Source organism: Macrotis lagotis, chromosome 3 (genome assembly GCF_037893015.1).
Source record: "Macrotis lagotis isolate mMagLag1 chromosome 3, bilby.v1.9.chrom.fasta, whole genome shotgun sequence".
Taxonomy (NCBI): domain Eukaryota; kingdom Metazoa; phylum Chordata; class Mammalia; order Peramelemorphia; family Peramelidae; genus Macrotis; species Macrotis lagotis.
Window position 1 is genome coordinate 70,224,291 of NC_133660.1, and position 26,384 is coordinate 70,250,674.

Here is a 26,384-nt window from a genome sequence, read left to right on the forward strand (position 1 = left end):
TGCATCGCTCTCATTTCTCCTCCCAATTTTTCTTCCACCTCCCTTAATTGCTTTTCAAAGTCTTTTATGAGCTCATCCATAGTCTGAGCCTATTTTCTATTTCTCTTGGAGGTTTTGAATATATGGAAGCTTCGATTTTGTCATCATCTAAGTATGTATTTTGATCTTCCACGGGACTGAAGTAATTCTCTATGGTCAGATTTTTCCTTTTCTGTTGCTTTACTCATTTCCTCAGCCCAAGACTAATTTACAGCACTTCCAAAGGTTTGGGGTTTTTTTGGTGGGGGGGGCACTCCACTGGGACCTTTATTCCTCTAAGGTCTTATGCTCTCTAATCTGTGCTTTGATATGTAGATGACTATAGCACTATCCTCTGCCCTGGGGCTATAAGGAGAGATCCAGCTTGGTTATTTTGTTTGAAAGCCCAAACTGCAATATCTGAGTGTAGGCAAACAGCACAGTTCTACCCCAGGGAGAGAAGAGAAATCTCTGCAGACTTTCCTTCCTGTCTCTGAGGGTGCAGTCTGCTTTCTCCTGATTCTTGCTTCAGATTCTAGGGTTGTGCTTCTCATTCCACATTCACTCCACACTCACTGCCCCTTCAAGCTGTTGCCTGTGATCTCTGGGCTGGTCTGCGCTGTGGCTGCAGCTTTTTTCCCAACCCCAGTTCTGGTGAAATACACCTTTCCTGTGGAACTTCTAAGTTATCTTGGACTGGGAAAATATATCACTCAGTCTTTTTGTGGGTTCTGCCCCTCTAAATTTTGGCTAGAGCCATCATTGTTGTTTTGGAGCTTGTGGGGAAGGAGTTCCTGGGAAATGCTGCCTTCACACTGCCATCTTGGCTCTGCCCCCAAAGGACCCTCTCTTAATCCCACATTTTCTTAATAATTTTAATGTCTCCTGCAATTTTGTTGTCTAGTTGTTTTAGTAGTATCTGACTCTTCATCACCCTATTTTGGATTTTCTTGGCAGAGATACTAGAGTAGTTTGCCATTTCCTTCTTTAGTTCATTTTAAAGATGAGGAAATGGGTAAGCAAGGTTAGGTAACTTGCCCAGGGTCTCATAGCTTGTAGGTGTCAGGCTAGAATTGAACTCAGAAAAGTAAGTATTCCTGACTCCTGGTCTGGTACTCTATACACTATAGAGCCACCTAGCTGCCCTTACAATTACTTTAGATGTATTTTAAATCATATCACATAGGCAGGGACTATCTTGCCTTTATATCCCTGGTTTTTAGTTCACATATTGATGATAACCTGGATAGAGAGCTGATCATAGAATCAGAAGGATTCCATTCAATTCCTTCCTCTAAAGCATGCTGGTTTTGTGATTCTGGGCAAGCACTTAACTCCAGTACAAGTGACTAGAATTTTCAGTCTGGAATCAGGAAGACGCATCTACCTGAATTCAAATCTGGCCTCAGACAAACAGCCCTGTTTGCCTCAGTTTCATTATATGTATAATGAGTTGAAGAAGGAAATGGCAAACCACTCCAGTATCTTTGACAAGAAAATCCCAAATGGGATCAGAGTCAGACATAATCAAAACTAATGAACAACAAAAGATTCTAAATTGTGGAACAGTTGCTGGTAAAGGAAATGTATATGTATATATATATATATGTATATATATATATATATATATATATATCTTTATAAGACAGTCAAATGTCACATAGTGATCATTTACATTAACTCTTATCTAAAGGACAATTATAATAGTCTAAAAATAAATGAAAGAATTTAGATCTTCATTTTAAGTCATAGTAATAGGAGTTAATGGGTAGGTGGCCTGGTAGATTGAGTACCACAAAGAGCTGAACACAATTGAAAATGACTGAACAATAATAGGGGTGTATATAAGAACAGAGTTGTACAGTACTTTAGAGAAACAAAGTCCAAATGAGGACCAATTTATGAATGAGGAAACTGAGTCCCAGAGTGATTTAGTCACACAAATAGCAAAGCAGAATCTAAATCCATCACCCACCAAGCTTTAAGAATCACTGAGAGATGAGCAAGATAGAGAATTGATATTAACAAAAATAAGAGACAGAAGTACTGATATTATTTACAATAATAAGAGGAAAAAAGAACAAATCTACTATAATTATTTGAGATATGTTACACTTCATACTCCTATGTTTGAATTCTAAGAATTTTTATTCTACCCCTGGTAGTTATATGTGGATATAGCAATCATATGTCTCATTTTCCTGAATTTTTCAATCTCAAGAAAATGAGTGCTTTTAATGAGGTTTTGCAAATGGACCAGCCTTTGTTAAGACATGTGTTCTAATTTTTGGTTTTGAAAACATGGTCACCAGTTACACTATTAACTTTGATCCTTTGAAAAATGGATTATTTAATCAGTTGTGGGTACTCCCTTTTGCGAATGAAGTCTCAATAGACAGACTTCATAAATTGGTGTGACCACAAGATTCATCACTTGGAGGCCAATTATTATTGAACATATTTTTTAAAAATATAAATTTTATATTCATAACAAATTGAAGTTTATGATGAATTAAAATAACAAAAGGAAGTATTTTCATATAAAGTAACATTCAATAATAGGCAAACATGGGATTAGTTACTAGAATTTCATGTCTTTTGTTTGTTCCAATTATAGCTTCCATTTTTAAGTTGTCTGGGCAGGTTTCCTTGTTTTGTAAATGTTTGTTATCACATTTAGCACCCTCAACCTTTAAATCTTTACAACTTCACTACATCATTTAATTAATCAGTTCTATCTTATGCAAAAACATCCTCTTCTGTTGTTTCATTTGACATGAAGAGGACTGGGTTCTTGAAGACTAGAACATAAGAACACAAGATTTCTAAAGGAAAGATCAAGGTTGACCTTTCAGAGGACCATGCTAGCCAAGATCCAGAAAGAGATTGTTATTTTTGGCTCAAATTCATGAAGACCTTTATAGTGAAGGGATTATTTTGACTCCACCGTTTCTCAGTCCTTTCAAGGTCCTTGACTTCTTTTCTCAGTCTCTTTCAAGGTCCTAGAGTTGGAGCATCAGCTTGAAGTCCCATTCTACTGTGTTCTCATTATTAACTACCAATCATTAACCACCTAGTTCCTTTTAACTACCTAACACTAATTAGATTTTATTTTGAAGCTAGAGCAAGCACAAAGGAAGAAACATTTGCTGTCCTTCCCACTTCCACTCTCAGCCCCACCCTCAACATTTTAGGGGCATACTCTCCTCTCTGTCACCTTGTTCTCTGGGGAGAGTTTTTATATAGTGTTGGTCCCTGATGAGAGTTTCTACATAGTGTTGGTTCCACCAAATTCACACAAGCACAAATAATAGATTCTTGAGAAAGGCTTGACAAATATTTATCTAAAATTTCTCCTTCAACAATAAGACTTCTTTCTTGTCTCCAGGACCCTGTCTAGGAGTAGTGTTTTTGGCACCAGGCTCAACCAGAACATGAGCACACTTTGCAATGCAAGTAATTCTTTAACTTTACAATATCACTTGCTATCTTGGAATGAAGCAAAGGAATGAATTCAGTAAAATTTCTTTGGGAGCTAGTCAGTAGGTATTTCTAGACCCAGATCCACAACTCAATTGTCTTTTTTTCTCTTAATGTCTGAAGTACTTGGACTGATTGTTTTGCTTAGCTATATGGCTGAGCAGACAGGCTAGCCATACCTTAGAAAGCTTTAAATAATGAAGCATTTCAGCAGTTTAGGTTCCAGACTTAGATAAGGAAGTGTCTAGATTTGGGAATACTTTGTAGAGAACTTGGAGGTGAGGAAGAGAAGAAGCTTCCTACTCCTCTTCTCAAATCTGCCACCACTGCCTATCACTTGAAAAGTAAGAAGCATAGACTCACCTGACAAAGTAATGGATACACAGAGATACACTTATTCACCTGAGTGAGGCAACAGTTTCGGGAAGTGTAGCAGAGAAAAAAGATACTTCCAAATTCATTATTGAAACTGATCTAGATTTTTCTTTCTCTGTGTTTATCTTTCTTATTTAGGTATCAGCATCACAGTTGTTTCATAAAAGGAATTTGATAGTCTATCATGCCAATTAATTTATTTAATACTGTAATTATTTATTCTTTAAATGTTTGTTAGAATTCACTTATAAATACATCTTGTTCAGATGCTTTTTTCTTAGGAAGCTCGTTTATAACCTGTTCAATTTCTTTGTCTAAAATAGTTTTATTTAGATATTCTATTTCCTCTTTTGTTAACCTGAGCAATTTATATCTTTGTAAGTATTCTTCCATGTCACTTAAATTGCTAAATTTATTGGCACATAACTGGACAAAACCCCTCCTAATAGTTACTTTAATTTCATCTTCATTTATATTTTTTTTATTCTGGTGATTTGGTTTCTTTCTCTTTTTAAAAAAATCATATTAACCAAAAGATTATCTATTATATTTTATTTCTTTAACTAAAATTAATCCCTAGTTTTGTTTATCATTTTAATGGTTTTTCTTATGTACAATTATATTAATTTTACTTTTATTTTTCAAGATTTCTAATTTGGTTTTATCGGAGGATTTTTAATTTCTTCTTTTACTAGTTTTTAAAATTGCATTTCGGTTTATTAATATGCTCTTTCTCTGTTTCATTGATGTAAGCATTTAGAGATAGTAATTTTCCTCTGCTTACTGCTTTTGCTGCATCCCAAGAGTTTTGACATATTGTTTATATTATCATTCTCTTCAATAAAATTATTTATTGTTTCTATGACTTGTTCTTTAACCCACTCATTCTTTAAGATTAGGGTTTTTTTTTGTTTTTTGCAAGACAGTGGAGTTAAGTGACTTGCCCAAAGTCACACAGCTAGGTAATTATTAAGTATCTGAGGCCACATTTGAACTCAGGTCCTCCTGACTCCAGGGCTGGTGTTCTATCCACTGTACCACCTAGTTGTCCCAGTTAGTTTGTTTTTTAACTCTATCCATTGATTATAATGTTTATTGCATTATAATCTGAAAAGAATACATTTAATATTTCTGATTTTTTGCATATGACAATATAGCTGTTATGCTCTAATATATAAACAGTTTTTGTCAAGATGTACTATATTGCTGAGAAAAAAGTATATTTCTTTCTATTCCATCCAGTCCTCTTCTGATGTCTATCATCTCTAGCTTATCTAAGATTTTATTCATTGTTTTGACTTTTTTATTTATTTTTAATTAGATTTGTCTCATTCTGAGAGGAGAAAGTTGAAACCTCATACTATTATAGCTTTGCTTTCTATTTCCACCTGCAATACATTTTCTTTATTTTTATAAATTTGGATGCTATAGCATTTGGTGTGTAAATATTTATTATTAATATTACTTCATTATTGACTATACCTTTTCCTACATTGTCAATTCCCTGTTTGTCTCTTTTAATTAAATCTAATATAGCTTTAACTTTGTCTGAAATCATGATTATTACTTCTGGTTTTTTTTTTACATCAACTAAAGCACAATGTATTCTATTCAAGTGATTTATTTTTACTCTCTATGTGTCTCTCATTTTTAAATGTGTTTAATGTAAACAATGGGTTCTGGTTTTTGATCCATTCTGCCAACCGTTTACATTTATGGGTGAATTCTTCCCATTCTCACTCATAGTTATAATGATTAGTTGTGTTTTTCCCCCTCTATCTTATTTCCCTCCCTTCATTTCTCTCTTTTTACCCTTTTCCTCCAGAGAAGTCTAATTTTCTTCTGAACACTGCCTCCCTAATTCACACACCCTTTTAAGAGTTCTCTTATCCTATTCCCTTGTTCTCCTCTTTCTTTCTAAGTTAAGAAGACTTTTATACCTGACTAGCTGCCTATGATAATCTTCTTTCAATCCAGTTCCCAGGAAAATAAGATTACTGTATCCTTTACTCTATCATTCCCTCCACAGCAAAAAGTTCTTTCATTCTCCCCTCTTTTATATGAGATAATTTATTCCATTTATCTCTCCCTACACAATTTTATTTTTTACAACTCTTCTATCATAATCAACTCAATTCCAAGTCCTCTATGTTTATTCTTTCTAATTATTCAGTATTGAAAGCATTCTTAAGAGTTACCAATGTCACTTTCCCACATAAGAAGAAAATAGTTTAATCTTATTAAATCCCTTATGATTAGTCTTTTATGTTTCTCTGAATTCTTGTATTTAGAAATAAAATTTTATGTTCAGTTCTTGAATTTTCCTTGAGAGCCTGAGAGTATTTTGAATCATTAAATATCCATTTTTTTTCCATGCAAGAGTACACTCAGCTTTGCTGAGTAGATTTTTCTTCCTTGCTAACCCAGACCCTTTTTTGTGCTCCAAAATATCATATTCAATGCTGTTTGGTACCTTAAGGTAGAAGTTGCTAAATCTTATGTTTCCTGACTGAAGTGCCACGATTTTGAATTGCTTCTTTCTAGTTGTTCATATTATTTTCTCCTTGACCTGGGAACTTTGAAACTCAACTATAATGTTCCCTTGTGTTTTCATTTTGGAATCTCTTTCAGGCAGTGATTAGTGGATTTTTTTTTCAATTTCTTTTTTACTCTCTAGTTATAAAACTTTGGGGTAATTTTCCTTAATACTTTCTTAAAAGTATCTAGGCTCTTTTGTTTTCATCATGACTTTCAAGTAGATCAAAAATTCTTAAATACTAATTTTTCTATGTCTCTTTTTTCTGAAATAATTCAAATTTTATTCTATTTTTTATTCTGATTTTTTAATACTTCTTGATGTTTTATGAAGTCATTAGTTTCCCCTTGCCCAATTCTAAATTTTAAGGAGTCCTTTTCTTCACTAAAATTTTGGATCTCTTTTTCCATTTGGGTGTGACTTTCTTTTCATAATTGTCTTGATTTTCTTGCATTACTCTGATTTCTTTTCCAAGTTTTTCCTCTACATCTTTTATTTGATTTTAAAAACCCTTTTAAAGTTCTTCCAAGAAGAACTCTTTTTGTGCTAGTGACTATTAATCTTTTTTCTTTAAAGCTTTACAAGTAGTTGTTTAGACTTCATTGTCTTTTTTTTTTTAGATTTTTTTCACGGCAATGGGGTTAAGTGGCTTGCCTAAGGCCACACAGCTAGGTAATTATTAAGTGTCTGAGGCCGGATTTGAGCTCAGGTACTCCTGACTCCAGGGCTGGTGCTTTATCCACTGTGCCACCTAGTTGTCCCAAGACTTCATTGTCTTCTAAGTTTGAACCCTGGTCTTCTGTATCACCACAGTAATTATTTTTGGTCAACTTCTTTCTGTTTTTTTTTTTTAATATTGGCCTCTTTCTTGTTATGTTTGTGTTATAGTTAAGGTCTGTTCACAGTGTGTGTGGGATAATGTCTCAAGCTTCAGGATTTTTATGCTATTGTTTTCAGAATTCTATTTGGAATATCTTTTGAGTTTTTGGTTCTTTCCTAAAAAGCACTTTATGTTTTCCTCAATTTTTCAGCCTTTTGACTTTGTGTGATGGAATCTTGGTGTCTCATAGATTCATTGGTTTCTATTTGTCTGATTCTAATTTTTAGGATTTTATTTTCTTAGTTAACTTTTGTGTTTTCTTTTCCATTTGGTTAATTTTACTTTTTTATTGCATTTCATTCCCTTTTCAATTGGTTCATTTGGGTTTTAGATGAGTTGCATTCCTTTTCCAGTTGTTCAGTTTTATTTTTTTGAAGAGTTGTGTTCTTTTTTCCAGTTGGTTATTTTTACTTCGACCATTCTGCATAACTCTAAGTAAAGAGATTTTAAGGAAATGCAAATTTTGACTGTGGTGGGGGAAGGGAGACAGGAGAGGGACCATGTGCCTGTGGAGGGAGGGGGCTGGCACATATGGGAGCCAGGGATAGAGAAGAGCAGAAGGAAGAACACAAGGTGGCTGGGACCAGCCATATGGGGGCCTGGCCAGAACCAAGGTGAAGAACAGATGGGGGGGGGTAGACACATGGGAACTAGACTTGAAAACTGTAATGGTTATTTGCAAGCCAAGACAAGGTGACAAGTATGTATTAAGAACTTACTTTATGCCAGACATTGTGTTAGCTCCCAGGGATACAAATATCAACAACTGCACATATTGGTGAAACCCTGAGAAACACAGCTGGGAGAGGAAGGAAGCAGAATCATTCTGGTCTTATGTTCAAAATGGAGGCTTTGGAAGGAACACACTAATGGGAGATGGGGGATGTTGAGGGGAAAGAGATAATCCAGAGTGAAAGGATTCTGCTTCAGGGTAGGAAGGAGCCTTTGGTGTTAAAGTCCAGAGAGAGTTAAAAGGTTGGCACGGAAGCTAATGGAAGCATGACCAGCATGGATCAGTCACCAAAATGAAGATTTTGGAAAGAACTTTCTAGTGAGAGAAGAAGCCAACATGGTGAAGGGATGTTATAGGACTGAGAGGAGCTAAAAAAAAAATTACAGTAGTGGTGAATAAGGCATTAGGTCTTTTATTATCCTTTTAATCCGTAAAAGGGGAGACTCAGTCTAAAGCAAAAAGGGTAGGGGGAAGGGAGGTCTAAGGGAAGTCAATTGTGCAAAGATAGAGATTAAACTAGGTGAGTGATTGGAACTTTGAATGTGTTGGGTCTTCAAAAGTTGGAGGCAGAAAGGGGTTCATCAGTGGCCCTATTGAAAGGATGCTTTTGGACAGCACACCCAGTTCCTCTGAGCTCTCAGTTTCTTAGTCTGGGTGTGGGATGCCTGTATTACAATCACTTTAACCTTGGGACAACTCCCTGAGGCAGAGAAAGTTGATAGGGAAGAGGCAGATTCTTGCTTAGGTAAATTTATTTGTTCCTTATTTCTGAAATCACAGTCTGAGAGGTGCTATTGACTGGGGCAGGGAGGTCCTATTGAATCAAAGACGAAGTACAAGAAATAAGGCAAGGAAGTTTCCAGCATATGAACATTAGAAAAAGAAGGCATTACCAGGGTCTAGAATAGAGGCAGCCTGACTATTATGAGACTCTGGGTATCAGAGAGGTCTATAGGTTGTACCTCTTTTTGGATTATGATATGACCAATTTTGTTGGTGGCCTCCCTCTAGGGAGGTAATGTAGTGGTGGATAGACTATTGGACTCAAGTAAGGAAATTCTGGGTTCAAATCCTGAAACTGTTTGACAGTGAGCAAGTCATATAGCTTCTTTGATTCCAGTTTTTTCAGGTATAAAATAAATAGGTTGAACTCAGTGGTCCCTGGGAACCATTACTACTATGAACTTTGTGCTTTTTGTGGGTGCCAGCTGAGTTCTTAGACTGTCTATCTTTCATCCTTCATTCTTGCCAGGGGACTGGGCTCATCTCATCTTTTTGATGAGACATTTCCTTAGTGCTATCCCTAATGCTATTTTTTTGGACAGAGATCACCCTGTCTTCCTGTGCTCACTATGCCTCTTTTTATTTGAGTCACCTGAAACTTAGATTCCTCAGATTTTATTAGGTCCAGGAATTCACAGCTATGGAGTATCATGGGGGAATGTTCATGTTGAAGAAATGGGTTTTTCTCCCAGGGAACACTTTTGTATGATTGAAAATTGTAATTTTCCCAAATGCAAGCCATCTCACTCTTCCTCTTATTTAATTCTGGGTTCATCCTGTTGTTCTTTTGCTGGTGATGCATAGATGGAAAAATAACAATTTCTGTAAATGGCTGATAATTTGAAATACTATTTTGCTCAGAGGTATTTTCATTCAAAGGGGTTCAAAATCTTTAAATCACAGGTTCTTAACCTTTTTCGTGTCATGGACATTCTTAGTGATCCTGTGGCGCCTATGTTCATATGCTTTCAAATGCATAAAATAAAATACATAGTAAGAGGCATTTCCTCCCATACCTTGAAGGAGGCCTTGGAATCCCAGGTTAAGAATTCTTGCCTTAAATTAAAGGGAAAAAAGTTCCTAAGAAAAATTGTAGTGGTAAGGGAATAGATTGGGAATTTAGGGTAGGGGAAGGGGTAATCTTGCTGAGCCTTCTTCAAGATCTTCAGTACTATCATTCATCTTATCTTTCGTTTTGCAGGAGGAACTGAGAAACAATTCACATTAACATGTTAATGACCTATAATATTAATATTAAGGATATTTTCATTAAAAATATAGAACATTAATCAAAGACAATCCTAAAGGATTTGTAATGGAAAACATCCAAAGAAGGAGCTATGGAGTCTGAATACAGATCAATTTTTAAAACTTGTTTTATGTTTTATGGTTTTTTTCTCTCTCATGATTTTTTTCCCCTTTTGGTTCTGATTCTTCTTTCACAACATGATTATTATAATATGTTTAACTAGTTATACATGTATAACCTATACTAGATTGCTCTTTATTAGGGAGAAGGGGAAGGAAGACATGGAGAGAGAAAAACATGGAACTTACCAAAAAATGATTATTGAAAATTTTCTTTGCATGTAACTAGCAAACTAAATAAATAATTTAAATAAAAAAAGACTGACAGGATAGAGAACAATGATAGCACAAAAGATTGAATTTCTAATAGTGAATTTTTAGATACTGTGGGAAGGATATTTTGGCTTCCCTACAATCACTTAATGGCAAATGGAGTAAAAAGTACCCCTGGTTGTTTATTTCTAGAGCAAGCAAGTCCTGCAGAATGTTGTGAGTAAAAGAAAGAGGGACTAAATGGTTTGAGATTCTGTAGGAGCTATGAAATTCAGACAAGGGTTACTGATTTCCTTGGGCTTCATTAGGAACAAAATTGCTTCCTTCTTGGGGGCTAAGAGTAGAGTGGAACTAGAATAAAGAATTTCTTTTCTTGGATATCCAGTGATAACAGGTCCTGGCAAAGGACTGGTCTCTGGCACCTAGAGTAACTGGACAGAAATATTCAGGAATTTAGGAATCTAGAAGTGGGATTTATCTTCTAATCTGGACAATGTAGGATGTTAGTTTTTGTATATCTGTAATTTCCTTTCAGTTTACATAGTTCACAACCTTGTTAATACTAAAGTAGTTTATATTACACTCAAGGCAAATTGTGGGTGTGGGTGTATGTATTTGTGCATTTTAGTATGTGTGTGTGTATGTTGTATTGTGTTGTGTCCATTCCATCCCTTCCCTATCCGTGAGCAGATTGTTTTCCCTAGGAGAATACATCTTTGAGAGGCAGCTAAATGACACAGTGGATAGAGCACGGGCCCTGGAGTCAAGAGGACCTGAGTTCAAATTTGACCTCAGACACTTAATAATTACCTAGCAGTATGACCTTGGGCAAATCACTTAACCCCACTGCCTTACAGAAAACAAACAAAAAAAGAGATGAGAATACATCTTTGAGAAGAGCTGGTTTCATTTTTACCTTTGTATGTATTTAGTTATTTTCTTATTTATTTGTCCCATTTGAGCAATAAACAGCATAATTCCTGACTTATAATATGCTGTTTATCTTTCATTGAAGAAGACCAAGGTCATCATGGGGTGATGTCTTAACTTGTGCTTGATTTGGATTTAAGTGAGGCAGTTTCACAGAGTCGTCAGCCTCACTTTCTCTTCCAGAGGCATTGAAGTCCAGTGGCAGGACAAAAGTCAAAATTAACTGGCAGTGGCCCAGGATGCAGTGAAAGATCATGGTGTCTTCAACGTCTGATCAAACTTGACATGCTCCACAGTTCCTGCTTCAGCTGCCATTTATGAACAAATTTTTTTCATCTACCCATTCTGCATGGGCTGGGGTGGAGGTGGGGTCTTCACATCTCCCTAACTCATCCATGGGTTTGAGGTCTGTTGGGTTATCCTCCTTAACCCATCTGCCAAGAAAGTTTACAGGTGTGGCCAATGTGCATATTACAGCTTCTTGGAGCCACAGGTAAACCCCAAAGGTGAATGAGCAGCTCTGAAAAGGGCTCAGCAAACATGCACACCAAAGTCCTCCATGACCATCCCCTATGGCTTTAAATAAATACTCATTGCCCAACTACATGTCTTATATGCCTTTTTTCATCTTTGTCCCTCATATAAGTTTCTTCAGGGCAGGGATTGTTTCTGTCTGTCTGTCTGTCTGTCTGTCTGTCTGTCTGTCTCTCTCTCTCTCTCTGTCTGTCTCTCCAGAGTCTAACCCTGAGCACCAGTAAAAGTCTGTTGATTGACTTATTTTGCAGACGAAGAAAAGTCTTGTCTTAGAAAGGTCATATCACTGGTCTATCTATAACGTAGGGACACAGCCAGTAAGAGTTGGAATTGATACAATATTTTTGTCTCTACACTTCTTGCCTCTCAGACCTCTCAGTGATGGGCAACTGTAGCAACAGAGTGAAGAATTCACATTGTTCCACTCTTTGTGTACTGTCAAATTGATACTTTTCTTGTCTTTTCAGTTGTGTATTTTGTAACCTTTTTGATTTAGAATTTGTATTTAGAATGATATATTTTTATTCATATTAGAAAGATAAAGATCCTATTATTCTACTTTTACTAAAGTCATGCTCCAGTGACTAAAGGACTGTGACAACAGAGTGTAAGCTCTTGTATAAGGAACCAGTTAGGGGGCAGTTAGGTGACTAGAGCAATGGTTCTACTCAGACATTTTACTAGCTATGTGACCTTGGGTAAATCACTTATCCCTATTTACCTCCATTTCCTCATCTGTAAAATGAGCTGGAGAAGGAAATGGCAAACCAGCATCTTTTCCAAGAAAACTGTCAAAAGGAACCATGAACAAAACCAGCCCAGTAGTTTTGGGTGCCAGAAAGTTGACTAATAAGTGATGAATCTATTCTGGCCACAATGACCCATAGATGGACAAAAACACAAACTTTTCATTCTATTTTCACAGTGAAAATTGTAGTGACTGAAGATGGAGGAGAGTTTTTTTTTTTTTTTTGCAAGGCAAATGGGGTTAAGTGGCTTGCCCAAGACCACACAGCTAGGTAATTATTAAGTGTCTGAGACCACATTTGAACCAGGTACTCCTGACTCCAGGGCCGGTGCTCTATCCACTGCGCCACCTAGCTGCCCCTGGAGGAGAGTTCTTAAGAGGCTTACATTAAATTATCTGATGCTACTCCATGAGAAAACTTTGCCTAACAAGTTTTTGCTAGAAATACATTAGGGGAAAGGGACCAGCACTATATCAATATGTGTGATAAAAATACACTAAGGAAAATTTTCTGAGACTGGGTCTGAGCAAAACAAAGTTTTTATTTACTCTTTCTTGAGTGGTCAGAGAACCACATTGAAAGCACAACAAATTTGGTTTATATAATTTCTAACTGCAGTTCCCCTCCCTTTCTCCCTAACCCTTTTCCCCTTCAGCCCATTGGCTGGGTTTTGGAGGGTACAATCTACCCCAGCAAAGAAAGGAATGTAATATTTTCAAAATATGTCTCACTGGATAGTAGGGTGACTGTGTCCTAGTGACCTTATATAACTTATTTTGACTAGGAATAGCGATAATAATAACAAAGTTTTCGTGGTCATGATGTTGTGCCTCAGTTATCAAAACAGTCATTGAAAAAGCAGGATAGAGGTGGCTAGGTGGCACAGTGGATAGAGCACAGGCCCTGGAGTCAGGAGTACCTGAGTTCAAATCTGGCCCCAGACACTTAATAATTACCTAGCTGTGTGGTCTTGGGCAAGCCACTTAACCCCACTGCCTTGCAAAAACCTTAAAAAAAAGGAAAAAAAGAAAAAGTAGGATGTCTGGGGTCCCTTGGAATACAAGGTTTTTCTTGATTATATATATATATATTATATATATATATATATATATATATATTACCCGAGAGGATTTCACCAGAAATTTTTCACACATCAACATTCTCATTATATACAAAGTGCTCATATGGTACTTGACACTTAATAGTTGTGTGATCTTGAGCAAGTCACCTCTCCCTGTTTGCATCAGTTTCCTCATCTGTAAAATGGACTGGAGAAGAAAATGGCAAACCTTTCTTGAGTCTTTCCAAAGAAAACCTCTGATGGGATCATGAAGAATAGAACATGATTGAAACTGGGGCCACTAGGTGGTGCCATAGTGCACAGAGTGCCAACTTGGAGTCAGGAAGGCTCATCTTCCTTAGTTCAGATATGACCTGAGACACTTATCTGGTACCTATGTGACCCTGGGCAAGTCACTTATCCCTGTTTGCATCAGTTTCCTCATCTGTAGAATGAGCTGAGAAGGAAATGGCCAACTCCTTTAGCATCTTTGTCAAGAAAACCCCAAATGCAGTCACAAAGTTAGGCATAACTGAAAACAACTGAACAACAATAAGCACCAGTTGCAATAGGTGCAATAGATGCATGACCTTGGACAAGTCACTTAACCCCATTGCCTTGCAAAAAAAACCAAGAAAGAATTCAGAGAGTTTTTACAAACTGATATAGAGTGAAATAAGCAGAACTAAGAGGAAAATATACTTCTGCCATTGCCTCCTAAAATCTTCAGAAACTACCAATATGCCTTGCTCTTCAGGACTCCTGGTTTTAATTCCTTATGTAAGGTTTTTCTTTTTTTTTTCATTTTTTTTAACCCTGAGAGGATTTCACCAGAACTTTTTCACACTTCAGCATTCTCATTATATACAAAGTGGTCATATGGTACTTGACACTTACTAAGTTGTATGATCTTGAGTAAGTCAGTTATCCCTGTTTGCATCACTTTCCTCATCGGTAAAATGGACTGGAGAAGGAAATGGCAAACCTTTCTTGAGTCTTTCCAAAGAAAACCTCAAATGGGATCATGAAGAGTAGCATATGATTGAAACTGAGGAAATTCTATGAAGAATTTGACAAGTTGTTCTATGTTATGGCAACAGATGACTTCAGTGTGAAAGTAGGCCTTGGAAGGTCAGTGCAAGATATCTTGGAAAATTTATCTCAGGAAGAAAGTAGTCGAGCCAAAGATTTGTAGGCTGATGTCTTTATCATGAAAATATTGTTTACAAAAAAGAAAGTTAAAAAAAATCACTGGTTGTGGTGGAATTGACTATCTCCTCATAGTTAATAAACATCAATATAGCAGTCATTTCAAAAATTGTGTGTTCAGATCATCAGATATGTTAGAGAACAGGTTCAAGTAGTGACTATATTAAAAGAAAGAATAAAGATAAGAGAATACTGACTCTAATTATAGTAGTTCCAACCTAACCTTTTTTTTATTTATTTATTTTAGGTTTTTGCAAGGCAAATGGGGTTCAGTGGCTTGCCCAAGGCCACACGACTAGGTAATTATTAAGTGTCTGAGACTGGATTTGAACCCAGGTACTCCTGACTCCAAGGCCGGTGCTTTATCTACTATACCACCTAGCCCCCCTATTTATTTTTTTAAGAAAGATTTTATTATTTATTTTGAGTTTTACAATTTTTCCCCCATTCTTGCTTCCCTCCCCCCACCCCACAGAAGGCATTCTGTTAGTCTTTACATTGGTACCATGTTATATATTGATCTCAGTTGAATATGATGACAGAGATAAGTCATCCTTACGAAGAAAAATAAAATATGGAATAGTAAAATTACGTAAAAATATAATTTTTTTCCCTAATTTGACGGTAATAGTGTTTGGTTTTTGTTTAAAGTCCATAATTCTTTCTCTGGATACAGATGGTATTCCCCATTGCAGATAGCCCCAAATTGTCCCTGGTTGTTGCACTGAAGGAATAAGCAAATCCATCAAAGTTGATCATCACCCCTATGTCGCTGTTAGGGTATACAATGTTTTTCTGGTTCTGCTCATCTCTCTCAGCATTAGTTCATGAAAATCTTTCTAGGCTTCCTTGAATTCCCATCCCTCCTGGGTTCTAGTTCCATGACATACATACACATTTTGTTAAGCCATTCCCCAATTGAAAGATATTCACTTAATTTCCAGTGTTTTGCCACCACAAACAGGGATGCTATAAATATTTTTGTACAAGTGATGTTTTTACCCTTTGTCATATTCTCTTCAGGGTATAAACCCAGTAGTGGTATTACTGTCAACATTTTTGTTGCCCTTTGGCCATAATCCCAAATTGCTCTCCAGAAAGGATGGATGAGTTCACAGCTCCACCAGCAATGTATTAGTGTCCCAGATTTCCCACATCCTTTCCAAAATTGATCATTGTCCTTTCTGGTCATATTGGCCAGTCTGAGAGGTGTAGATGGTACTTCAGAGAAGTTTTAATTTGCATTTCTCTAATAACTAATAATTTGGAGCAATTTTTCATATGACTATGGATTGATTGCTTTGATTTCCTCAGCTTGTAAATTGCCTTTGCATATCCTTTGACCATTTGTCATTTGGGGAATGGCTTGTTTTTTTGAAAATTTGATTCAGTTCTCTGTATATTTTAGAAATGAATCCTTTGTCAGAAATACTGGTTGTAAAAATTGTTTCCTAATTTACTACATTTCTTTTGATTTTGGTTGCAGTGGTTTTGTCTGTGCAAAAGCTTTTTAATTTAATGTAGTCAAAATTATCTAGTTTGTTTTGAATGATGTTCTCTATCTCTTCCTTGTCATAAAGTGTTTCCCTTTCCATAGATCTGACAGATAAACTACTCCTTGATCTTCTAGTTTTCTTATAATATTGTTTTTTATGTCTAAATCCTGTATCCATTTGGATATTATCTTGGTATAGGGTGTGAGGTGTTGGTCTAATCTAAGTTTCTTCCATACTAACTTCTGATTTTCCCAAGTTTTTTGTTTTAGCTTTTGCAAGGGCTGGTGCTTTATCCACTGTGCCACCTAGCCCCCCCCCCCCCAAAAAAAAACAGCTAGGTAATTATTAAGTGTTCTGAGGCCAGATTTGAACTCAGGTACTCCTGACTCCAGGGCCAGTGCTCTATCCACTGGACCACCTAGCCGCCCCTTTCCCAACAGTTTTTATCAAAGAGTTTTTATCCAATAGAGAGTTTTTATCCCAATAGCTGGACTTTTGGGGTTTATCAAACAGCAGATTACTATAATCATTTCCTACTATTGCACCTAGTTTATTCCACTGATCTATGACTCTGTTTCTTAGCCAATACCAGACAGTTTTGAGGACTGATGCTTTATAATATAATTTTAGATTTGGTAAGGCTAAGCCTCCTTCTTTTGCACTTTTTTCATTGAATCCCTGGAAATTCTTGACTTTATTTCTCCATATAAATTTTTTTTAATTAATTTTTATTAAAGATATTGAGTTTTACAATTCCCCCCCATCTTACTTCCCCCCCTCCCCACAGAAAGCAATCTGTCAGTCTTTACTTTGTTTCCATGTTGTACCTGGATCTAAATTGGGTGTGATGAGAGAGAAAACATATCCTTAGAGAACAGACAAGAAGTCTAAGAGGTAACAAGATCAGACAATAAGATATCTTCGTTTTTCTAAATTAAAGGGAATAGTCCTTGAACTTTGTTCAAACTCCACAGCTGCTTATCTGGATACAGATGGCACTCTCCTTTGCAGACAACCCAAAATTGTTACCATTTGTTGCACTGATAGAATGAGCAAGTCCTTCAAGGTTGAACATTGCCCCCATGTTGCTGTTAGGGTATACCGTGTTTTTCTGGTTCTGCTCATCTCACTCAGCATCAGTTCATGCAAATCCCTCCAGGCTTCCCTGAAATCCTGTCCCTCCTGGTTTCTAGTAGAACAATAGTGTTCCATGACATACATATACTATAGTTTGTTAAGCCATTCCCCAATTGAAGGACATTTACTTGATTTCCAATTCTTTGCCACCACAAACAGGGCTGCTATAAATATTTTTGTTCAAGTAATGTTTTTACCCTTTTTCATCATCTCTTCAGGATATAGACCCAGTAGTGGTATTGCTGGGTCAAAGGGTATGCATATTTTTGTTGCCCTTTGGGCATAGTTCCAAATAGCTCTCCAAAAGGGTTGGATGAGTTCACAGCTTCACTAACAGTGTAATAGTGTCCCTGATTTTCCACAACCCTTCCAACAATGATCATTATCCTTTCTGGTCATATTGGCCAATCTGAGAGGTGTGAAGGTGGTACCTCAGAGAAGCTTTAATTTGCATTTCTCTAATAATGATTTAGAGCATTTTTTCATATAGCTATGAATTGCTTTGATCTCCTCATCTGTAAATTGCCTTTGCATATCCTTTGACCATTTGTCAATTGGGGAATGGCTTTTTGTTTTAAAAATATGACTCAGTTCTCTGTATATTTTAGAAATGAGTTCTTTGTCAGAATCATTAGTTGTAAAAATTGTTTCCCAATTTACTACATTTCTTTTGATCTTGGTTACAGTGGTTTTATCTGTGCAAAAGCTTTTTAATTTAATGTAATCAAAATCATCTAATTGGTTTTTGGTGGTGTTTTCCAACTCTTCCTTAGTCATAAACTGCTCCCCTTTCCATAGATCTGACAGGTAAACTAGTCCTTGATCTTCTAATTTGCTTATAGTGTTATTTTTTATGTCTAAATCCTGTAACCATTTGGATCTTATCTTGGTATAGGGTGTGAGGTGTTGGCCATACTAACTTTCAATTTTTCCAGCAGTTTTTATCAAAGAGACAATTTTTATCCCAATAGCTGGACTCTGGGTTTATCAAACAGCAGATTACTATAATCAATTCCTGCTATTGCAGCGAGTCTATTCCACTGATCCACCACTATTTCTTGGCCAATACCAGACAGTTTTGATGACTGATGCTTTGTAATATAATTTTAGATCATTTAGGGCTAAGCCCCCTTTTTTTGCACTTTTTTTATTGAATCCCTGGAAATTCTTGACTTTTTATTTCTCCATATGAATTTACTTACAATTTTTTCTAACTCATTAAAGTAATTTTTTGGAATTTTGATTGGTAGGGTGCTAAACAAGTAGTTTAGTTTTGGTAGAATTGTCATTTTTATTATATTAGCTTGACCTATCCATGAACAGTTGATGTTTGCCCAGGTATTTAAATCTGATTTTGTTTGACTTTGTTCAATGATGTACCTAATATTGAGACCAAATAATGTATCAAAGAAGGAGAATCATGCTGTTGTACAATGTCTGCCAGTATCTTGGAACATGGAATCATACATGAATAGTGCTTGCTTTGGAGTCTATTCACATTCTGATTCAGATAGTTTCTAGCTGTGGGAATGTGAATCATTTAACTCCTACCAGTATCAGTTTCCTCATTTGTAACATGGGGATAATAACATCTTTTTTTTCACTGGATTTCTGGGATGATCAGATGAAATAAGAATAAAACATTGGAAACTTCAAATTTGACTTATAATTATTAGTATTAGACCCAGACAGGATTCTCTGTTAATGGTGAGGTTTTTCAAATTCTACCATTTGCATTACAAATTGCAATGAGTTCAGGAACATTGCTAAACTATTGTTGATGAAATTCACAGGAAAGTGAAAAAAATTGGCCTTTCCATCTATATTATGGGAACAGATGGCAGATATAACTGCCCAAGGTAGTTCAGAAGTCTATCAGATTACTCCATTAATGGCAATAATAATGGTAGCATTTATATAATATTGCAAAGCACTTAGCCTAGATCATCTTATGCTCACAACAATCCTAGGAGATAAGTGCTATTAAATTAACTTTACAGAAAGGAAGGAACTGAAGTACAAGCTTAAGGTTACTCAGTGTCTAAGGTAGAATTTGAACTCAGATCTTCCCGACTGCAAATCCTGTGCTTTAGGCTTGGACATTGAACTAAATTCAGAACCCAGTAGGTACAGGAGAACTTAGAGCCACAGAACCAGATCGGGAGGAGACCTCAGAGAATCAATCCCATCATTTTACAGATGAAGAAATTAGGCTGAGGGAGGTTAAGGATCATTGCAGGCGCTGAAGAATTTGCATTATAAGTGAAAAGGCTAGGTAAAGAAGTTGTCTAGTGGCACAGAGCAAAGAGCACCAGTCCCGGGTTTATGAACACATCTTCCCGAGTTCAAATTCAGACTCAGATGCTTTCTAGGTGTGTGACTCTAGGTCAGTTGCTTCATCCTGTTTGCCTCGGTTTCCTCCTCTGTAAAATGAGCAGAAGAAAAGAGCCAACTGCTCCAGTATTTTTGCCAAGAGAACCCCTAATCGGATCACAAAGTGTCTGAAACAGCAGAACATGACAATAATGACAAAATGTTTACAGAAGTTTGTAACTAGATAGTAAATTGGAAAAGACATTGTTATGAGTAAATAGGTTCATTCATTGGTCAAGTAGCAAGAGTGAGAGTCGAGATGTATAGCTCAAGTATTAGCAATATACTGGTACCCAGGGGAGATTCCAAAAGAACCATCCAGTTAGGAAAAATGCCAAGAAGGGTTTATGGGAAGCTATGGATTAGGATCTCCAAGAGGAGCGAGCCTGGAGCTGCTAGTCTGGCATGGTTAGAGTACCCCTCCATCAATAACGCGATATTATAGCGGTTCTTAAACAAAAAGCAAACCAAAACCCCAGTATCCTCACCAAATATAGTTGTCTCTAGCCTCCCTAAAGTCCCACACAGATCACCCTCCTCTCCCCCAAATCACCCCCTTCTCAAACCTTGACTTCATCTAGAGAGGGAGATGCCGGGTACTTTTCTGCCACTGCGTGTGTGTGTGTGTGTGTGTGTGTGTGTGTGTGTGTGTGTGTGTCTGTATGTGTACACACACACACATACAGACGCACAGCACACCCATGAACAGTTGCAGGCTGGAAGGAAGTGAAAATGAAATTGACTTTTCTGAGAAATGATGACAGCAGCCCCGCCGGCCAATCAGAGGCGGCGGCAAACTTCCGCACCTCTGGGCGAGCCGCCACGCTGCCACCCGCTCCCTCCCCTCCTCCCCGGTTGCACAAGGCGAACCAAACAGGCCGGAGGAGGAAGGGCGGAGGGAGGAGGGCGGGCTGGGGGAGGGGGCCGGGAGGAGGAGGAGGAGGAGGAGGCGGAGGGAAGGGGGTTTCCAGGCTGGGCTCTTTGCAGTTTCCTCTCCTTGTTTTGCTTTCGGTCTGGGCTCTCTCCCGCGAGCCCAGGCAGGAACTTTTAGTTTTGCTCCTGCGATTGTTTCCACGGACGGGCTTCCATTTTCCGGGCTTCCCGCAGCCGTCGCCTGGCTCTGCCCGTGCCGGAGCGCACGGCGTGTGCGTGTGAGACACAGAGGTAACGATCCTTGGTTTCTTCTCCCCGCGGTGCTAGTGGCTGTGCCGGGGCTGCCCTGCGCGTGCCGGCGTGCGGGGTCCCCTCGGGGGCAGGGCTGTGCAGGCTCGGGCGGGTGTGTGCGCGCCCCGGCCGCAGCCCCCCGCTCTCCCGGGCGGACGCCGCTTCGGGGGCTGCTCGGAGGCGGAGGAGGCGGAGGAAGAGGAGGAGGAAGCTGGCGGCGGCGGCGGCGGCTTAATTTCACTTTTGGATTTGTGGACGCCGAGAGGCGGCTGCTGGGCGGAGGCGGAGCGCCGCCGGCGGACCGCGGGGCCGCGTCCTCGGGCCCCTCCCGGCGGGCCGCCCCGGGCCTGGGCCCCGGCCCCCGGGAGGAGGGGGGCGCCGCGTCCTCCCCGGGCCCCGGCCTGGGGCGGGGGGCAGCGGGGCCGGGGGGCAGCGGGGCCGAGGGGCAGCGGGGCCGCGGGGCAGCGGGGCCGCGGGGCAGCGGGGCCGGGGGGGGGCAGCGGGGCCGGGGGGCAGCGGGGCCGCGGGGCAGCGGGGCAGCGGGGCCGCGGGGCAGCGGGGCCGGGGGCAGCGGGGCGGCCCGGCCCTCCCGGGGCCAGGCCCGGCCGCACGCAGGGAGCTTCCCCCGGGCGCGCCCCGGAGCCGCGCCGCGCCGCGCCGAGCCGGGGACGGGGTGAGCCCGCGGGCCCCTCTACGGCCGCCCCGGGAGGAAGCCGGACACCCGGCGGCGGGGCCGAGGCCGCGGCCCGGGGCCCTTCTCCCGGGTGAAGCCCGAGCGCCAGGCCGGCCCGGGGAGGACTCCCCCGGGCTTGGCAGAAGCCCCGTCCCGGGGCAGCCGAGGCATCGCCGGGCCCCGCAGTGCCCCCCGGGGCCCCCTCGCTGTCCCGGGCATGGGCCGGCCCCTCTGCCCTCTGTGTGTGCCTCAGACGGGACGCGCCGGCGATGAATGGAGCCGGGGCGCGGACAGCTGGATTTCCTGTTGTTGATTTTCAGGAATTAGAGAGGTTGTGGTCAGGCTCTCAGTTATCCATTAATTTTCCTCGGAACTTAATGAGCTCATGTTTTGGTAATAAAGATCCCTGTCAGCGCCTTCAAAATAAGCCCATGACCTTGGGACCATAGTATTTTCGAATTTGAAACGACCTGAGATGATTTAGTCCGGGGGTTCTCCTCCTGGGCCCTTGGGCCACCTCCCCCTTCAGGAAGAACCTAGATGGAAAGAAGTTGCATCTTTCATTTCATTGATTTAGAAAGGGTTCAAGGGCTTGAAAGAACCGACCAGACAAGTCCAGGACACACAAAACCATAGAGGACCTCTTCTACGGGCAGATCACACTGGAATTCATGTCCAGGATTCTCAATCAAGGTCAGAGCTTTTGGATCCCACAGCAGAGCGAAGGTCTTCCGACTCCAAATCCACTGCCAATCTCCATTATCAGTACCGAATGGCTACTGTGATCAGGTATGGGTCGGAAATACTCGGACAAAAAAGCACCAAGGAAAAAAAAAAGCAGATATTAATATCTTGGTTGCTAGGAGTAAAAATCCATTTAATAAAATTCCCCACTCTCAAAGAACTTGGATCCTGTCACACGACAGCAGGCTTCCAGGAACGATGGAAGTTTAATTTGTATGAGAGGAGGAAGAGAGGGGTCAAGGGAGAGGTGCAGGGGTAACCCAATCCGGAGAATGAAGGTTGCAGTGACTGGTTGGGATCCTGCCCCCAAATGGGAGAAGACTGTAACAAAATAGCAGAAAGCATGTTGCTGAGAGGTGATACTTCTTTACCAATAGACACTCAATTTATCTAATTTTTTTTTTAAAGTCTGCAATGTGAAAGACATTATAGAGGTCAAATTGATTCTCAAGAACCTTGTACTCTCCCGGACACATGAAATGCTTTTCATATGACAGTCTACCCCTTAGAGTTTAGGGAGGAAGTTTGTTGTGGTTAGAAGGTTAGAAGGTTTTTGTACAACAAAATAAGCTATGTTAGAATCACTCACTAATTACAATTAGGTCCTGGTTTTTCCTATTGAAATCAATAGCTGTTTTTTCTATCAGTTTAAGTTGTAAATATTTAACCTGTTGGAGTCTCTTAGAAAAGATACAAAGGTAAATTAAAAAGTCAGGAAGATATGGGTCCAAGCACTATCTCTGATACATACCATAGATAAGTTAATTATACTCCCCAGGCCTCTTTGGGACTGTCAAGTGATAGATGAGTTGATCCACTTTGATGTTAGGAATTGCCACCTTAAAATTCTCACAAAGATGAAATTACAGATCCACACAGGAAAAAAAGGGGGTGGAATTGGGGTATAGATAATCTAATTTCTGAATTCATAGAATGTTAAGAGCTAGAAATGTATCTTCAATATTCTCCCATTCTCTATTACTATTATTTTATTTTCCATGACAGAATTCTAGTTTAAAAGTCACAAGTGCTACATAAAGATATTTGATAAGAAGCTAGACTATTTCATATTTGTTTTTGCACACCAACTTTCAACTGCCTAAAAGTGTATGTTTTTTTAACTGGTTAGTTCTTATTGTGAGCCTTTGGAGACTTCAGTTTTAAAAATGCTCTCAACTCTTCATTGAGCTAAATAAAGTCTGTGATTGGCATTCAAAAAAGTGACCTGCCCAATTGGGTATCATCTATTTAACAAATACAGACCGATCAATGATTGAAGCAAATTAATTTCTTATGAAGTTATGAAGGAACACTATTAAAAGGAAGAAACTGCCTGTGATACATACATATATGTATTTATATATGTGCAAATGAACTGTTTTTTTCCCCTAATAATTGTTAGCTTTTGTTGACATACAGGCTTTAAAGTTGGTTAAGTGCTGAAAAACATTTAGCCATCTTATTTATTAATTTGTTTTTTATTTTCCTCCTTTTTTTTAGGTTTTTGTGAGGCAAATGGGGTTAAGTGGCTTGCCCAAGGCCACACAGCTAGGTAATTTATTAAGTGTTTGAGGTCAGATTTGAACTCAGGTACCCCTGACTCCAGGGCTGGTGCTCTATCCACTACCCAACCTAGTCACCCCTTAGTCATCTAATTTAGATTGAGCCTCCTACAATGCATTTTCATTAGTTTTCTTAAAATGCATTTCATTTATGGTCCATCAAAAGATACATATATTTCCCAGCAAATTGTATTTTGCATTTAATTTTTAATTTCCTTTGTATCTTTCCTAAGAGAGTACCAACAGGTTAAATATTTACAACTTAAATTGATAATTTTAGAAAAAATAGCTATTGATTTCAATAGTAAAGATCAGGATCTAATTGTAATCAGTGAGTGATTATAACATAACCTAATTTGTTGTACAAGAAGTTGAAAGCAAGGGGAGCCAAAAATGTAGTCATATATAATATATAATTTCTGTGATTTGTGTTTATAACTTAACAAAGTTGGATTTTGGTTTTCATTTTCCCCTTTCTCTTGGGCTTGGAAGTAATAAAATGATCATTGCAGCCTTCAGGACTAACTTTAAAAATGTCATCATAATCATAAAGATACACCTAAGGCAAGTCATAGCCCAAAATTAAGTTGTCACAATGAAATGATAGTAATGTGCACCATGCTTACGAATTTCTGGCTCTTGATGACAATGAAGTCATCATAAAAACTGTCCCCATTCTTCCTTGCTCTGTCATCTGAACTGCTTAGTTTAGTTGGTAAATATAAAGCATTACCACTAATTATATATATATATATATATATATATATATATATATATATATATATATAATTATATTATTTCTTAGTTTTGGAGAGCTCAGCATTTGATCTGCATTTATTTTTTCTCATTGCTTAGTGGTTTGGTTTCTTATTGTTATTTATTTAAAAGAAACAATTCCTTAAATTCTTTTATTTTTTAAAGAATTCTATCAAGACCATAGGAAGGAAATATTGCTCTGCAATAAATGCTTATTTTCCCTTACTATTAACACTGGACACAAAATTTAGAACTGGAAAGATTTTGCTCTTTATGAGTAAATATAGCCAGTGAAAAAATTAAATATGAATTGTTTTATATAAAGATATAAATGGAAATATTTAATTATGAAATGGAGTATTGTTTGACTTTAGTCATGTTAAATTAAAAGATGCCATCCATCTCTGGGCCTTCCAGCTCACTTAGGAGTGGGGGGGCAATGTAGGTCTCCAACATCATCATCACCATCATCATCATCTCATTATTATTTATCAGGTTCATTTGAGCTTGACATTTTCAAAAGTCGACTGAACAGACTTACTCAAGTTATTATGGACGCTATTTAAAATATATCAAGGGAAAGGACAGTTGTCTTGGAGTCTGGATACTTGGGTTCTAGCCCTGATCTTATAGTTTGTGACAGCAGTGAAATCATATAACTTCTCTGGGTTTTCATTTCCTTATTTACAAAATAAGGGAGCTAGATGAGATATTCCCTAGTGAACTTTCCATGCCTAAAATTAAATCATCTACATTTGTCTTTTCTTGGCTATTTGTCAAAGAAAGCAAAAGTTGATCCTTTTCTGCCCTTAGTAACCCTTGATTGTTTAAATAATTGATTTGCAAACATCACTAACCAATTTCTGTTTTGGTTCAACCTGCCTTGCAAAGAAAACAGTGTTGTGGCAGAGAGGGATATTTCAGTTCTTCCTTTGAGAAGGATCTACAGGAAGGAATTTGTTTTGTGAGATTGGCTCTTTGTGGAGAGCTATTTTGTCATTGTTGTTACTTTGTTTTAGCCTTAAACTCCCTTTTTATAGGCTTTGGGTATTCATCTTCTACCAGAAAAAAACGAAAATTAAAGGTTGAGAGAGGAGTCTCTTTGTCTATTTCCGTGGTGTATCAAGCTTTCTAGCTTGACCTGTCAACGTCATCACACTTGAATTTTCCCTAGACGTGCCTTAACAATGAGACCTGGTTGGCTCAGGAAAAAAAAAAGTTTTGGTTATGATTTTGTGGAAGGTGCCTGCTCTGCTTTCATAATGAATATACAGTGCTTGACTTGGAGTCAAGAAGAACTGGTTTTAAATCCAGCCTCTAATGTTTATTTAGCAGCATGACTACTAACTTGCAAGTCTCTGAGTCTCAGTTTTCTTACCTGAAAAAATGGGGATAATAATAGTACCTTTAAGCATTTACCTCCTAGTATTGCTGCTGTGAGACTCAAATGAGATAATGTACACAATCCCAATGTTGCAAACTTTAAAGCATTTTATAAATGTCTATTATTACTAGTCACAATAACATCTATTTATAGAATTCTCACAGTGTTTGCACTATATTATGCTTATATGGCAAATTAAATAAAAGGAAAAATTGTATGCTCAACCT

General features: G+C 38.5%; 1 protein-coding gene across 8 annotated transcripts in view; it reads left to right on the top strand.

Moving 5' to 3' along the window:
- Positions 1-26,384, top strand: part of IRF2 (interferon regulatory factor 2) — a 174,314-nt gene that overhangs the window by 16,594 nt on the left and 131,336 nt on the right. For 3 of the 8 annotated variants that reach the window (XM_074228889.1, XM_074228890.1, XM_074228887.1), the window contains exon 1: positions 20,837-21,038. The exons of 1 other annotated variant lie outside the window; for it this stretch is intronic. The gene's annotated coding sequence lies outside the window, so the exon portion shown is untranslated. Of the gene's footprint in view, positions 1-20,836; positions 21,039-21,946; positions 22,501-26,384 lie in introns of those variants that run through there. 4 more of the 8 variants (XM_074228882.1, XM_074228884.1, XM_074228883.1 and 1 more) reach the window with 2 other exon arrangements.